Source organism: Elephantulus edwardii, unplaced genomic scaffold, assembly GCF_000299155.1.
Source record: "Elephantulus edwardii isolate Elephantulus edwardi_28Jun2011 unplaced genomic scaffold, EleEdw1.0 scaffold00261, whole genome shotgun sequence".
Taxonomy (NCBI): domain Eukaryota; kingdom Metazoa; phylum Chordata; class Mammalia; order Macroscelidea; family Macroscelididae; genus Elephantulus; species Elephantulus edwardii.
In genome coordinates, this window is record NW_006400011.1 from 476,222 (window position 1) to 486,456 (window position 10,235).

A 10,235-nucleotide genomic window follows, 5' to 3' on the forward strand; every position below is an offset into this window, starting at 1 on the left:
TACACACACCTCTAAAATCACATGTTTTTGAAATAGTGATGAAAAACTACCTCTTAACATTCTTACATTCATTCTTATTTGGAAAACAAATACCCTCTTTTACAGCACGTTTCAGTACAATTTGTTTGTCCACAAATTTCATAGGCAATAAATCATATACAATTATCAAAGCAGTAATATAAATCCCAAAGCCTAAATTCAAAAGTAATTGTACATGCATTAGTTTAGGAAGAAATATAGGTTTTTTTCAACAAACTTTCTGACTTATGATGACCAAAATGAGAAATGTAAAACTAGCAATGAATCCTGGATAGCAATAAGTGGAAGTCAACAGATGGTATGTGAACATCACACTGGCAATAGAAAATACCAGAACAGACATTCAGGCTTACTATGTCGACAGATTGATTGTCTCAAAAAAACCTTGAATGTATTTATGGGGTTTCCCCCAGTGATTTAATTGGAAACAAAAAAAAATCTTATTAATCTCCTTATGAGAGAAAGAGATGATAACTCAAATCCAACTTAGTAGAGGCTTAGACTTTTGCTCTTCTCATTTAGCAAAGGTTTAAATATTGACTAATTAGCTGTGTTTCTGTAATGATATAGGCAATAATGATTTGAGTGGCTGTCCTTGGTAATAATATAAATGACCTCAGAGGAGGATAAATGTTATGCTATTTACTTTATATGATGATATACAGCTTCTGATAAAATAGAAGTTAATTATTTTCCAAGAATATATAGCCACTGAGGTAATTTAACCAGAAGCATCACACACACCTCTACCTTGCTTCACAATGTTGCATTAATCATTAAAATAGGAGCTATCACTACCCTATAATTATGTGTCAACCAACATGTCTAAAAATTTGTAGATGAGTAAAAAAAAATTAATAAATGCAGACTTCCCAGAAAAGTAAGCATTGTGGTGTTTGAATTAAGATGATCAATGACAAAATAAAATACATTAGAAACACTAGGAAATATCCATCCAAAGAACACAGCACGAAGGGAAAATGAAAATAATGTATCTGTTAGCAGTGTTCAAATACTGTCATTTATCTTCAGACATTTTATTCAATAACTATGGGAAAAATTCTAGACTTTATATGTTTATTGCTCAGAGAACCCTTTTGACCTGCAAAGATGAATTACACCTACTCCTCACTTATTCATTCTCTTATTATTGGGCATTTTACATTTATAATCCCAGTTAGAAAACCTATTATCCAAACTTTTATGTGTTTATCTACTAATCAAAAGGTCAATGGTTCAAATCCACTAGCCATTCCACAAGAGAAAGACTGTCAGTCTCTTTTCATAAAGGCTTACTTCCTTTGAAACTGACAAGGGTCACCATGAATCAATCAACTTGATGGGAGTGGATTTGGAAGTTATTTGTTTGTTTGCCATTAACAAGTGTGTGATGTAGGCCTTAAGTTGACCAAAGCTGAGGCTGCTTGAGTTAAAGAATGTAATCAGGGCAAAAAGAGTGGTCCACAAAAGGAAAAAAAAAGAAAAGAAAAGAAAAGAAAAGAAAAGAAAAGAAGAGTCAATTGAAAACAACTTGGAGCCAAGTTAACATAACTTACTGCTTATGTAATGAAAAACATGTCAGTAAAAATATAGAAGGGTGTAGAGGAGGACACTGAGCCTTGAGCTCCCTTCCCTTGCCTCTTGGCTAAGGAAAATCTTGGGTAATTCATTCCATTGCTCAGCACTTGTTGCTGGTCAGAGAAGTCTAACAGTCTGGTGTGAAGCAAAAGTAAGTTTTACTTACTGTAATGGAGAAATATGCATGGTAAGTAGACTAAATCATTATGCTTAGTGATGTAGCACCTGTGAAATGATGTTACTTGTCAGTAATCTAATTAGGTAGTAATCTTCTATTTTGTGACTAATTTATCTTCCATTTTTTTCTTTTTCTGATTTTCATATAATGTCCTGGATTATTTTGATCCTAATCATAAAAATAAGTCAAGGGTGGAATGGACAATAATTGGGGCAAAAGGGCACGTCACCATCATATGTGTCAGAGAAACCATCTTCACATTTCGGAAACTACGAAGTTGATTGTTTTTGTTAATGAACCACAGATCAGAACCTTACACTGTGTTGTGTCATCCTGCCAGACCACGCTTATACCCATTCTTCAGAAGACCCTCACTGAAACTGTGGCAGAATGTTAATATTCTATAATATTGTATGTTTGGAAAAATACGAGCATATTTACATGTTAGCAAACAACTAACTAAACCAATTCTTCAGCTTTTTGACGCAGTCATGATTCACTTGAAAAAGAATGGGTAAAAAAACATCAATAATTTACATTTTTTTCATGGATATCTAATTGTATCTCAACCTATTTTGATAAAAATTACACAGATTTGAATTGGTTTCAAGAAATATTAAATTTTAAATAATGGAAAATCCAGAAAACTTTTACTCGTTTGATGAATGTATATGACTTTAAATTTCAATAACAAATATATATTTACTCGAAATCATAGTGAGTGTAAATGTGGTTATTACACAACACTGTTAGGAAGTGTATTTTTCAAGGAAAAACACAAAGTTAAGTTCATGATTTTAAGTGACTTAAATGAAATTGTCTATTTCTCTTTGGGAGCTCTGTTGGCCTAGTGGCAAGAAGCAGACCTGTAATCTCAAGGATATGTCGTTCAAGGCCACTAGCTGCCCTGGAAGAAGGATGGACAATCTCCACCTGTGCAATTAAATACCTCTGAAACCCCAGCAGGAGGGTTAGCTGTGGACTGGTTCCTATTCTGCAATACACACAATAATAGTTTTACTTAGTGTGTTATTGAATGTTTTGGGAATAACACCTCTTGAATTATGTGGCTAAAGACTTGTGGTTAGGGAGCTCTGGTAGACTAGTGGCAAGAAGCTGCACTGCAATCCTGAGGGCACATGGTTCGAATCCTCCTCCTGTATCAGTCAGATCCAATTTAATGGTACACATGCACAAAATAATAAAATAAAATAAAAAATTTAAAAAAACTCCGTTAAAAAATAAAAAGACTTGCTGTGTGCCATTGAGTCACCTGAGACTCATAGCAACCCTATGAACAACAGCCTTAACCCTCCTCTATCTTGTGCCAATCTTATTTCTCAGACACATCTACCTCCATTACCCCGGTCACTGAATCAATCCATCTCATCAAGGGTCTTCCTCTCTGGTGCTGTCTCTCCACCCTCCCAAGCATCACGTCTCTCTCTAAAGACTGGTCCCTTCTTGCAACATGTCCAAAATATGTCAGATGAAGTTTCAGAATCTTTGCCTCCAAGGACACCCTAGTCTCATGCTCTCCAAGACAAACCTGTTTGTTCTCCTCGCAGTCCATAGCAAAATATAAATAGCCAATTTGTAGACACATTAAGAATAGTTGTTAGGTGATCGTACAATCATCTGTAGGAAACAACAAATATACTTTAGCTAGCTACAAAAGGACTGGCATTTCAGTAATTTGGTTTAAAAGGGCAAAAAACTGAGAAGTGAATAAGTGTGGTAGAAAATAAAAATAACAAGTGAATGACTTTAGTTGAGTAATAAAAAAAAACAACATGTACTATTTGTTCACTGTTTACTGACTGAGGGATCAAAGTTAAAACCTATAATTTTAATGTTGTTGGTGTGTGCCATCGAGTCGCCTATGACTCATAACGACCCTATGTACAACAGCCCTAAACTCTGCTCTATCCTGTGCTAATCGCACTACCTCTGACACACCCCTCCCGATTACCCCAGTCACTGAACCAATTCACTTCATAGAGGGTTTCCCCCCCCCCTACGCCGTCCCTCCACCCTCCCAAGCATGACGTCCCTCTCCAAGGACCTGTCCCTCCTTACAACATGTCCAGAGTATGTCAGACGAAGCCCTAGAATCCTTACCTCCAAGGAGCAGACTGATTTAACCCTCTCCAGGATGAATCTGTTTGTTTTCTTGGCAGTCCATTCAATACTCTTCTCTAGCACCACAGCTCAAAGGCATCAATTCTCCTTCTGACCTCCCTAGTCATTGTCCAACTCTCTGATGCATAACAAGTGATTGCAAAGACCATGGCCTGTATCAGATGCACCTTAGTCTCCAGAGTGACACCATTGCTCTTCAGTACCCTGGAGAGGTCCCTAATAGCAGACTTTCCCACTGCAATACGTTTTTGATTTCCTGGCTGCTGGTGCTAAGAGTGTTGACTGTGGAACCAAGCAAACTAAAGGTGTTCACATTCTGAATCTCTTCACCATCCATGCTGACGCTGCCAATTGGTCCAGTGGTGAGAATCCTTGTCTTCTTGACATTGAGCCTCAATCCATACTGAAGGCTGCTGTCCTTGACCCTCTGCAGCAAGTGCATCCAGTCTTCCTCAGTTTCAGCAAGCAGGGTTGTGTCATCTGCATAACGCAAATTGTTAATATATCTTCCACCAATCCTGATGCCACATTTTTAAAAATTGTGTTTCACCGGCCACTCCTTCTATGGAAACTAGCTATCCAGTGATCTTGGTATTAGTTACAGATTGGAACAGATAAAGAAGAGTTGAGGTATTTACTTAAGATCAAAGACTACAATAATCAATATAAATTAGATCTCCACAGTAAGAAAATGAAAATTCTCGCCACTGAATCAAAAGGCAATATTTTGACAGGTGGAGAAAAGACCAAAGTTATGAAGGATTTCATTGTACTTGGATCCACTATCAATGCCTAGGATAGCATAACTCAAGAAATCAAAAAGTGAGCTGCATTGAGTAAATATGCTTTCAAAGAAATATCTTTGAAGTTTTAAAGAATTTCTGTTTAAAGCGTGTCTGATCTGTGAAGACTGAAGAGGAATCTATATCTTTGAATTGTGGTATTAGTGAAGGATATTGAATAGACTGCCAAGAGAACATTAATTTGTCTTGGAAGGAGACCTGTTAGGGTTCTCTTTAGAGGCATGTAAGGGGAAACTTCACCCCACGTTCTTGAACATGGTTTCATAAAGCACAAGTTCAGGGGGAAAAATATAAAAAGAGTCAAACAAAAGAGAGGAAGATTTTCAGCGAGATGGATTGACATAGTCACTGTAGTAATGAGCTTGAGTATGATGGAGATTGTGCCAGCAAGATAGGGCAAGTGTTGATCTGTTGTCTATAAAGACACTACAAATTGTAAACATTTACTGTTTCACAATGCATCATATGAACAAGAGCCAATAGAAATGAAGGACAAATTTCAAGCTTCACTGAAGGCATTGACAAAAAAAATAAAGCTCCAGGTATCAAGGGGATGCTAATTGACATGTTTCAGATAATAGATGCGGCTCGGGACCTACACTAGTCCATTCCAGGAAATTTGGAGGACGGCTACCTTATGTGGCTGACTGACAAGAAGAGATCCATATTTGTTCCTATTCTCAAGAAACGGGACCCAAGAGAATATGGAAAATATTGGAAAATATCATAACCAAATACATGGAATCAAAATATTGCTGAAAATGAGCCAAAAAGTACTAGAATGGTACATTGATAGGGAGCGGTCAGAAGATCAGAGGAGGCTTAGAAGTAGTCAGGCACCAGGGGTATTATTGCTGATGTCAGAAGGATCCTGGCTGAAAGCAGAAAATATCAGAAGAATGTCTTAATAAGTTTATAAACTATGTAAATTCACTTGACTATATGGATCATCATAAACTATGGCTAATATTGAGAAGAGTAGAAATCTTAGAACACTCACTTGTGCTCATGTGAAACTAATACCTAGATCAAGAAGGTACACTCCCAACCAAGAAAAGAAACACTTCCTGGTTTGAAATTAGGCATGATGTGCACTGGGGATGTATCCTTCCTCCATACTTATTCTATCTGTATGCTGAACAAATCATTCAAGAAGGTGTACTCTATGAAGAAGAATGTGATATCAGTATTGGAGGAAGACATATCAACAACCTGCATTATGCTGATGAAACAACCTTACTTTCTTAATGTGTGAAATTGAAATGCTTGCTGCAGGAGATCAAGGACTACCGCCTTCAGTATGGTTTACATCTCAACATAAAAAATACAATAAATAATATTCTAATAGATGGAGAAAGGATTGAAGCTGTCAATGATTTCATCTTGCTTAGATCAACAAGCAAAACCAATGGTCAGGAGATCACGAGACATATTGCATTGAGGAAGTCCACTGTCACGGATCTTTCAAAAATCAGAAGAGTGATCACGTCGATTTGAAGTTTAAGGTGTACCTCATCAGTGCACTCTCTTTTCAATCACTTCTTTTGCATCTGAGAGCTGGACAATGAATAAGGATGGCACAAGAAGAATTGGTACCTCTTTGTTGTAGTGTTGTAGGAGAGTGCTGGACTAAAAAAAGAACAAATAAATATGTCTTGAGAAAAGTCTAGCTTCAGTACTCCTTGGAGGCAAAGATGGTAAAGTTTCTTCTCTCAAACTTTGTACATGTTGCCAGGAGAAGTTGTTCCCTGGAAAGCAACATGATGCTTGGAAAGATGGAAGGTCAATGAAAAAGAGGAAGGTAAGATGGATTGGGACAATGACTGCAGCAATGGGCTCAAATGTGTCAAAGATGATGAATATGGCAAAGGATAAGACAGGGTTCAGATCTCTTGTTCCTAGGGATGGTCTGAGTTGTACATGAATTAATGACACCTAACAACAACAGCAACAGTTCATTTGATGACAACTAACTAGAACGATAACAATATCTGCCTTCTTTTATTAACTGATATCACACTTGAAGCAACAAAATATTTTAAATTATTTTAAAGTAACAAAATCAACTGTCATCCATCTGCAATAAAGAATTCATTCAAAATATCCCAAATAATTATCATATTGTTTTATGAAATGTAGAAGATGATCTTTGAAAAGAATCATCAGAAAAATTAATATAAAGGACATTTTAAAAAGTCAAGTAGAGAAATTTGTCTTTGATTATCAGATTTTTTAAACTAGCACTTAGTTCAATGGGACATATATCAAACAGAAATCTAATGAGTTAATTTTTGCTTAAAAGAGAAAAATACTCTTCAGGAACTGACAATCTTAGAATTGACTGTGAAATAAATTTTCAAATCAGAAGTAGCATCTATTCTCTTAAAATAGGAAAGTGTTCCTACTCCACAGGGAAGAAGAATGGGTCATCTCTTCCATGCGATTAACTGACTTGAAAACCCACCTGAGGGTCAGCTAAGGGCTGTTTCTGACTCAGTGGTACACAACAACAAACAACAGCAAAGATTTGAGGGAGAGAACTGTTTAAAAGGGATATATGATTAGCTATTGTCATGACAGGAGTTCAGAATGAAGGCTGCATAGTGGAGTAGACTTGGGGGGAGGAATTGCATAAAAATGAAAGAATTTTACTTTTACTTTTCAAAATGAAGATTAAATTGGAGGGAGGGATGAGCAGGGAGAAAAGTGCAACAGTGAATGATTGGAAATCCAAAGTCTTTGTAAACTCTCATTAAAATTAATCTTTAAAAAAGTTCAATTCTTCTAGACAGCAATTGACAGTGTAGAAATGTATGGTTTTCTGATTCTTATCTTTCCCTCATTCCTTTAGAAAGACTACAGGATAGATTATAAATAAAAAGAACAAGTTTGTAGACAATATAAATTTTCTCCTTGTTCTTCCTGTTACTCATTACTTCCAATCTACCATAGGATTTATGATTGAGGCCGGAATTTGGGAACAATATACATCCCACTAGATCTAATTTAGACTTCTACTATTAAACAAAACTTTAAAAATCAAGATTGGAGAAATGATTATTTATCACAAATCATATGGATAAAAGTTATCTGAGATTTTATTTCATCTTGGAGCAAAAGAAAGAGTAAGTTTTAAAAGCTGGACATACGTATTTTAAAATGTATAGTGTGTGCTCTATCAGATTTCTGGCAGATTAATTTGTAGAGAATTATATCTCAAAAGAAGTGCCAATATTCAAATCAAGTAGTCATTGTTGAAGATGAAAAATGTAGCACCTCCTCCTATGTGGTTTATAGTGTCAGAAATAAGCTGCAAGGTCAGTTATGATTTGGTTCAACTCAACGAGAATGAGGTTGTTTTGTATGTTTTCAAATGTTGTGTTGAGTGTTCTGTCAAGTTCCCTTCATAACAGAAAAATTATAAAATCCATAAGACAAATATGTATTAATTTAATTTAAGAGGGCATATATTAATTGAGAAATAAATGTGTTAAAATTATACATATATTATTCTTGATAAAAGGTCTTTAAATTTTTCATGATCTGAAAAAGCCTGCTATATACTTATTCTAATCAATTCAATCTCTTATTAAAACATATTGATAGGTGTGTTTAGTTTTTAATGTACAATTATTTGCAACTTATCCTGCATTTTTTTTAACAGCAACCTGTGTAGTTTTCCAGTTATATGAAATGTTGAGATTATGACCAAATGTGAACAAGTCACAAGGTGAAGGATGAGAAAAATTAGGGTCCCAAGACAGTGTTTAAGGAGTGATTCATTCTTAGGATCCTATTTTCCTCTAATTTGGGACCTGCTTTATTATTTCTCTCAGCAGCAGTGGGTACAGACAGTTATAGTGAGCTTAGAAATGAGTTTGTGATACTGTTGTTGTGCACCCTCAAATCAGAACCAATGCACTGCTGACCTGTAAGCAAGTCTTTCAGAAGTATTACATCTCCAGGGAGCAGATTGCTCGTCTTTCTCCCTGGGAATAGCTGGTGGTTTCATATCACGTGTTTGGCTTGGGAACACAGTTGTTTACCATTAAACCACAGGAGCTCCTTTCAAAATGGATTAAGTATTCTCAATCAAGCTTCTAGTTTAGTGCAGTGAAGCATAATCCTGAGATAGCCTGAAACAATTCCATTCTTTAAACACTCTTAAATTTACTAAAAACAAAAAAAAAAAATGAGGTCATAAATATCTAATTTGTAAGAAGTTAAACTTTAGAATAGTTTGTTATTCAAAAACAAACAAGCAAACAAATTTTAAACTCCCTAACCCATTCCTGGTGAGTTGATTCCAACTCCTGGCAACTCAAATGGACAAAAATTGAACAATGTCATAGGGTTACCAAGGGAGTAAATCTTTACAGAGGAAGACTGCTATATCTTTCTCCCAAGGAACTTAAGTACTACTGGTAGATTAGAATTGCTTAGTCAGTGACAAACAGTTTACAAGAACAAAATATAGTAAATAAAGACTTGTAGGTGTCATCTTGAGATGTGTTTTTCTTTTCCATTATCCATGACAATTAGGACTACGATCCTGTCATTCTGTCATGCTTCAAGCATATGTTTCACAGATGTATTCTGCTCCTCATATGCAGATGTAGTTTGTTCGTATCATTTGCATTGTTTAGGATTTTGTTTTTATATGTTCCTCTTCTGTCTTTCTTTGTAAGCCCTTGGTATAACTCAGAATCTATCTAGGACACAAGTAGCAGTGGCATAGCTTCTTTAACTAAAAGAACAACTCTACTTCCATAGCATTACACACATAGCAGCTAGAATTCTGATGCACATATTGTGGTGTTACAGTTATAAGTAACATATCAACTAATTTTTTTAAATATTTAATATATTGACTCAAACACAGGAAATATTGAAAAGGGAAACAAAATTCAAGGGTCCAACCCAACCCAAGCCTGAGTGAAGAGATAAATACTATTTTTATTTTTAGAGGCAAATGCAATACTTAAAAAAAGTAAGTATCTTGATCAAAAATGTTCTTTTTTTATTTAGTTCCATATTAGAACATAAATTAATGTGACTTCACACATCAAAACATTAAAGAGAAAAAACTTGAATGCCACAATAGCTCTTAATAACAGTTAACAACGTTTACTGTAAATATCTTTGAAAACTATTATTAGAATATTTAACTTGACCAGGGTCTTAAAAAAATAGCAATAAAATATCCATGATAATGTATATGAACCTTATGAACTTTGTATTTAAACCAGTATAAAATGATTTCCTAACTCAATAGGGACTGAGGAGTATTACGCTGAGTGAACTTGGTCCCACAAGGACAAATACTGCATAAAACCATTATTGTAGAATGAGTATGAGGATCCAAGTGGGGGTGAGGGGATAATCATGGAGTCATACAATTTGACAAAGGGGCGGAGGTAAAGAAAATGGGAAACTTCTGGTGTGTAAAACAATGTTTTTGAATGTTGTAAATAAACTAGGATTAAAAAATTGAA